Source organism: Scomber japonicus, chromosome 14 (genome assembly GCF_027409825.1).
Source record: "Scomber japonicus isolate fScoJap1 chromosome 14, fScoJap1.pri, whole genome shotgun sequence".
NCBI lineage: Eukaryota > Metazoa > Chordata > Actinopteri > Scombriformes > Scombridae > Scomber > Scomber japonicus.
This window is the reverse complement of record NC_070591.1, coordinates 20,001-27,714: the sequence shown is the minus strand read 5'-3', so window position 1 is coordinate 27,714 and position 7,714 is coordinate 20,001.

Here is a 7,714-nt window from a genome sequence, read left to right as displayed (position 1 = left end):
GATACGATGATTTATATCACGATACGATACGATGATTTATATCACAAACCCACGATACGATGATTTATATCACGATACGATACGACGATTTATATCACGATACGATACGATGATTTATATCACGATACGACGATTTATATCACGATACGATGATTTATATCACGATACGATACGATGATTTATATCACGATACGAAGATTTATATCACGATACGATGATTTATATCACGATACGATACGATGATTTATATCACGATACGATACGATGATTTATATCACAATACGATACGATGATTTATATCACGATACGATACGATGATTTATATCACGATACGATGATTTATATCACGATACGATACGATGATTTATATCACGATACGATGATTTATATCACGATACGATGATTTATATCACGATACGATACGATGATTTATATCACGATACGATGATTTATATCACGATACGATACGATGATTTATATCACAAACCCACGATACGATGATTTATATCACGATACGATGATTTATATCACGATACGATACGACGATTTATATCACGATACGATACGATGATTTATATCACGATACGACGATTTATATCACGATACGATGATTTATATCACGATACGATACGACGATCTATATCACGATACGATGATTTATGATACCGACAGTAACTGTATAGTTCTGCTGTTAACTGAACACATTATTATTAAACCACATTTACTCAATAAAACTCATTTTTCATGTGATGGAAATGTTTTGTTTTGTTTGAGGTGTATGTATATATATATATATATATATATAGTGAATGTAGATTAACGCACAATGAAATTAACTGTTATTAATTAGTATTAGTAATCAGATGTATAAACATTAACGTTTATACACATTAATATACATTAATATATATTAATATTAATATAAATTAATGTATATTAATGTTTATACACATTAATATATATTAATATATATTAATATTAATATAAATTAATGTGTATTAATGTTTATACACATTAATTTATATTAATATATATTAATATAATATATTATATTATATTAATATATATGAATATAATATAATATATTAATATTAATATAAATTAAAGCGAACTGAGCAGCAGAATCTGAAGCAGTTTCACTTTTATTCTGAAATGTTTCATTTCTTCAGAATTTAAAGTCAAATTTAAATCTGATTTTATTTAACGGAGTTCTGCAGACTTACCGGGAGGATGCACCGGGAGAATCTACCGGGAGGATGCACCGGGAGAATCTACCGGGAGGATGCACCGGGAGGATGCACCGGGAGAATGCACCGGGAGAATCTACCGGGAGAATTTACCAGGATGCACCGGGGCTCGGAGCTCTACCGACCCAAGCAGCACAGCACCGGCTCCATTGGTCGGTACCGGACGGACCGGCCACAGAGGACAGTACCGGGTTACATGCCGGTAAGTGCAGCTGCAGCTGTTCGGTCCCTCCGGTTCTTCCTCCGGTCTTTCCTCCGGTCCTTCCTCCGGTCCTTTCTCCGGCTACGGTTCTTCTCTCCGGTACCGGCTCTTCTCTCCCGTGTTTTGGGTTTTCCGGTAGATGCTCACATTAGTTTACGTTCTCCACGGTGACTTACACTTCCGCATCGTTTAGGTGACGTAAGGAACGACGTAAGGAGACGTAAGGAGACGTAAGACCGGAAACACAATCTGAGAAAAAAAACAACAAACGTTTTTATTCAAATTATTAAAAAAAATTAATCTGAAGTCCGAAAACTGCGCGAGACATAAATATTATATCATGATGGTTTTAAAGTGTTTTAAACCTTTTATAATATTTATATCTAATCTTTGATCATTTGAACATTTAGTGAAATGAAAGCATGTTAGGGTTAGAGGGAAGAAATACTTCAGTAAAGTACTAGTACCTCTAACTGTACTACAATAAAGTACTAGCATTTCTAACTGTACTACAGTATAGTACTAGTACCTCTAACTGTACTACAATAAAGTACTAGCATTTCTAACTGTACTACAGTAAAGTACTAGCATTTCTAACTGTACTACAGTAAAGTACTAGTACCTCTAACTGTACTACAATAAAGTACTAGCATTTCTAACTGTACTACAGTATAGTACTAGTACCTCTAACTGTACTACAATAAAGTACTAGCATTTCTAACTGTACTACAGTAAAGTACTAGCATTTCTAACTGTACTACAGTAAAGTACTAGTACCTCTAACTGTACTACAATAAAGTACTAGTACCTCAAACTGTACTACAGTAAAGTACTAGTACCTCTAACTGTACTACAGTATAGTACTAGTACCTCTAACTGTACTGCAGTAAAGTACTAGTACCTCTAACAGTACTACAGTAAAGTACTAGTACCTCTAACTGTACTACAGTATAGTACTAGTACCTCTAACTGTACTACAGTAAAGTACTACAGTAAAGTAGTAGTACCTCTAACTGTACTACAATAAAGTACTAGCATTTCTAACTGTACTACAGTAAAGTACTAGTACCTCTAACTGTACTACAATAAAGTACTAGCATTTCTAACTGTACTACAGTAAAGTACTAGTACCTCTAACTGTACTACAATAAAGTACTAGCATTTCTAACTGTACTACAGTAAAGTACTAGCATTTCTAACTGTACTACAATAAAGTACTAGTACCTCTAACTGTACTACAGTAAAGTACTAGTACCTCTAACTGTACTACAATAAAGTACTAGTACCTCTAACTGTACTACAGTAGAGTACTAGTACCTCAAACTGTACTACAGTAAAGTACTAGTACCTCTAACTGTACTACAATAAAGTACTAGTACCTCTAACTGTACTACAGTAGAGTACAAGTACCTCTAACAGTACTACAGTAGAGTACTCAGTAGGCGATTTGAGGGGGGATGAGGGGGGATGGTGTCCCCCTTGTTAGCAAAATGACCAAAATGCATCCCCTTTGTTAACCTGCCATCCCCTCTCTGTCAGGGCAAAGCAGGGATGCTTATTGAGTATGTTGTGCCTGACTCATTGATCCTTTAATTAGCACCGCTAGTTTTCACGTCGGCATTACCATCCTACATAACTTTTACTGTCCCATAGATACACAGCCTGTTCAATGCGCTGACGCCTCCCTCTCTCTCTCCTCCTGGGTGTGTGCGGGGGCGCGGGGGAAAAGGGGGGGGGGGGGAGACGGAACACGGGCATGCTAATAGCGTCATAGCGTCAAAAAGAAAAGGAAAACAGGTTGACCTTCGTTTATTTTTCAAAAAGAAAAAGAGAGGTGAGAAATGAGCTTGGATTTGATTCCTGTCCAGACTGCATGTTACACAGGGAGCTTTTCTTAGGTGACTGCTTTACATGAAGTAACGTTAAATATCTGTAAAGTCTCCACAACTAAAAATATGTTTTTCTTCTTGTTCATTCAGTTAAATGTTTGCACATAACACATTCATTCAGAGTTTGACACTGTAGGCTGTTTTCACATTAATCTGCTGAAAGTGGAAAGTTTCTCTGTGCTCATTGAAAACCAACATTTAAAGGGTGGGCCTATAATGTGTGTAAGATTTGTGATATCACAAATAGTTTGGAAGCCAGATTTGTCCAGTATTCAGCGTACATAACTGTGATGTGAGAACATACACTGAGAATGGACTTTACAGTGAAGGAGCAGACTTGTACACACTTGTGAAATGAAATTATTAGATTATGAAATTAAAATTATTTTTAATTTATGTAGAAGGTGTAGATGTGATTTTAAGGTTTTTAACAATGGATTTATTTATTTAGGCTATGTGGAAAAATCATATCAGACATAGATTCAAAGTAGAGTGGGCCTAGCCTATTTAATATAGGCCTACATCTTAAAACATATCTAGAGGAAAACTTTAGTAAACATATAATGTTATACAATCCACTAGCAGCACTATTTACACTGTAGCCCTGTGGGAAACAAAGCTTTAAGTTCATACCATTACTTTTGTATAGAATGGACAAAGTCAGAAAGTGGGGCCAGAAGGAAGAGGTGAAGGAGGAGGAGAGAGAGCAAGCAGTTACATAGTAGGATCAGTCAGAGAGCACACACAGTTTTAAGTTCATCTTTGAGTTGAGTTCAACTAAGCATTGTGAGCACAAAATCCACTGGTATTGTTCAGACAAGAAAATAAGTTGGAAGTTGAACAAAGTCAGATAGCAGCAGCAGGGCAACAAGGTGTAGGAGAGAGAGGAGGCACTTCAAGAGCAGCAAGACCAGAATGAGCTAGGCAAAGCGTTTTTATGAGCGACTGACCACGATTGGTGGTGGTGGGGTGGTGCATCCCCCTTGTTAAAAAAAAACAAATCGCCCACTGAGAGTACTAGTACCTCAAACTGTACTACAGTAAAGTACTAGTACCTCAAACTGTACTACAGTAAAGTACTACAGTAAAGTAGTAGTACGACAGTTATATACTACAGTAAAGTACTACAGTAAAGTAGTAGTACTACAGTAAAGTACTACAGTAAAGTAGTAGTACTACAGTTATATACTACAGTAAAGTACTACAGTAAAGTAGTAGTACTACAGTAAAGTACTACAGTAAAGTACTAGTACTACAGTGACGTACTACAGTAAAGTACTAGTACTACAGTAAAGTACTACAGTAAAGTAGTAGTACTACAGTTATATACTACAGTAAAGTACTAGTACTACAGTAAAGTAGTACTACTACAGTAAAGTACTACAGTAAAGTACTAGTACTACAGTAAAGTACTACAGTAAAGTACTAGTACTACAGTAAAGTACTACAGTAAAGTACTAGTACTACAGTAAAGTAGTAGTACTACAGTAAAGTACTACAGTAAAGTACTAGTACTACAGTAAAGTACTACAGTAAAGTACTAGTACTACAGTAAAGTAGTAGTACTACAGTAAAGTACTAGTACTACAGTGACGTACTACAGTAAAGTACTAGTACTACAGTAAAGTACTACAGTAAAGTAGTAGTACTACAGTTATATACTACAGTAAAGTACTAGTACTACAGTAAAGTAGTACTACTACAGTAAAGTACTACAGTAAAGTACTAGTACTACAGTAAAGTACTACAGTAAAGTACTAGTACTACAGTAAAGTACTACAGTAAAGTACTAGTACTACAGTAAAGTAGTAGTACTACAGTAAAGTACTACAGTAAAGTAGTAGTACTACAGTAAAGTACTACAGTAAAGTAGTAGTACTACAGTAAAGTAGTAGTACTTTAAAACATCAGAATAAAGTTTCTCTTTCATGTTCTAACCCTTCATATAGGGTTCTAACCCTTCATATAGGGTTCTAACCCTTCATATAGAGTTCTAACCCTTCATATAGAGTTCTAACCCTTCAGATAGGGTTCTAACCCTTCATATAGAGTTCTAACCCTTCATATAGGGTTCTAACCCTTCATATAGAGTTCTAACCCTTCATATAGGGTTCTAACCCTAACCCTTCATATAGAGTTCTAATCCTTCAGATAGAGTTCTAACCCTTCATATAGGGTTCTAACCCTTCATATAGGGTTCTAACCCTTCATATAGGGTTCTAACCCTAAACCTTCATATAGAGTTCTAACCCTTCATATAGAGTTCTAACCCTTCATATAGGGTTCTAACCCTAACCCTTCATATAGAGTTCTAACCCTTCATATAGAGTTCTAACCCTTCATATAGGGTTCTAACCCTTCATATAGGGTTCTAACCCTTCATAGTTCTAACCCTTCATATAGAGTTCTAACCCTTCATATAGGGTTCTAACCCTTCATATAGAGTTCTAACCCTTCATATAGAGTTCTAACCCTTCATATAGACTTCTAACCCTTCATATAGGATTCTAACCCTTCATAGTTCTAACCCTTCATAGAGTTCTAACCCTTCATATAGGGTTCTAACCCTTCATATAGGGTTCTAACCCTTCATATAGGGTTCTAACCCTTCATATAGAGTTCTAACCCTTCATATAGACTTCTAACCCTTCATATAGGGTTCTAACCCTTCATAGTTCTAACCCTTCATAGAGTTCTAACCCTTCATATAGGGTTCTAACCCTTCATATAGAGTTCTAACCCTTCATATAGACTTCTAACCCTTCATATAGGGTTCTAACCCTAAACCTTCATATAGAGTTCTAACCCTTCATATAGAGTTCTAACCCTTCATATAGGGTTCTAACCCTTCATAGAGTTCTAACCCTTCATATAGAGTTCTAATCCTTCAGATAGAGTTCTAACCCTTCATATAGGGTTCTAACCCTAAACCTTCATATAGAGTTCTAATCCTTCAGATAGAGTTCTAACCCTTCATATAGGGTTCTAACCCTTCATATAGGGTTCTAACCCTTCATATAGGGTTCTAACCCTAACCCTTCATATAGAGTTCTAATCCTTCAGATAGAGTTCTAACCCTTCATATAGGGTTCTAACCCTTCATATAGGGTTCTAACCCTTCATATAGGGTTCTAACCCTAAACCTTCATATAGAGTTCTAACCCTTCATATAGAGTTCTAACCCTTCATATAGGGTTCTAACCCTAACCCTTCATATAGAGTTCTAACCCTTCATATAGAGTTCTAACCCTTCATATAGGGTTCTAACCCTTCATATAGGGTTCTAACCCTTCATAGTTCTAACCCTTCATATAGAGTTCTAACCCTTCATATAGACTTCTAACCCTTCATATAGGATTCTAACCCTTCATAGTTCTAACCCTTCATAGAGTTCTAACCCTTCATATAGGGTTCTAACCCTTCATATAGGGTTCTAACCCTTCATATAGGGTTCTAACCCTTCATATAGAGTTCTAACCCTTCATATAGACTTCTAACCCTTCATATAGGGTTCTAACCCTTCATAGTTCTAACCCTTCATAGAGTTCTAACCCTTCATATAGGGTTCTAACCCTTCATATAGAGTTCTAACCCTTCATATAGACTTCTAACCCTTCATATAGGGTTCTAACCCTAAACCTTCATATAGAGTTCTAACCCTTCATATAGAGTTCTAACCCTTCATATAGGGTTCTAACCCTTCATAGAGTTCTAACCCTTCATATAGAGTTCTAATCCTTCAGATAGAGTTCTAACCCTTCATATAGGGTTCTAACCCTTCATATAGAGTTCTAACCCTTCATATAGGGTTCTAACCCTAACCCTTCATATAGAGTTCTAATCCTTCAGATAGAGTTCTAACCCTTCATATAGGGTTCTAACCCTTCATATAGGGTTCTAACCCTAACCCTTCATATAGAGTTCTAATCCTTCAGATAGAGTTCTAACCCTTCATATAGGGTTCTAACCCTTCATATAGGGTTCTAACCCTTCATAGTTCTAACCCTTCATATAGAGTTCTAACCCTTCATATAGGGTTCTAACCCTTCATATAGGGTTCTAACCCTTCATATAGGGTTCTAACCCTTCATATAGGGTTCTAACCCTAAACCTTCATATAGAGTTCTAACCCTTCATATAGAGTTCTAACCCTTCATATAGGGTTCTAACCCTAACCCTTCATATAGAGTTCTAACCCTTCATATAGAGTTCTAACCCTTCATATAGGGTTCTAACCCTTCATATAGGGTTCTAACCCTTCATAGTTCTAACCCTTCATATAGAGTTCTAACCCTTCATATAGACTTCTAACCCTTCATATAGGGTTCTAACCCTTCATAGTTCTAACCCTTCATAGAGTTCTAACCCTTCATATA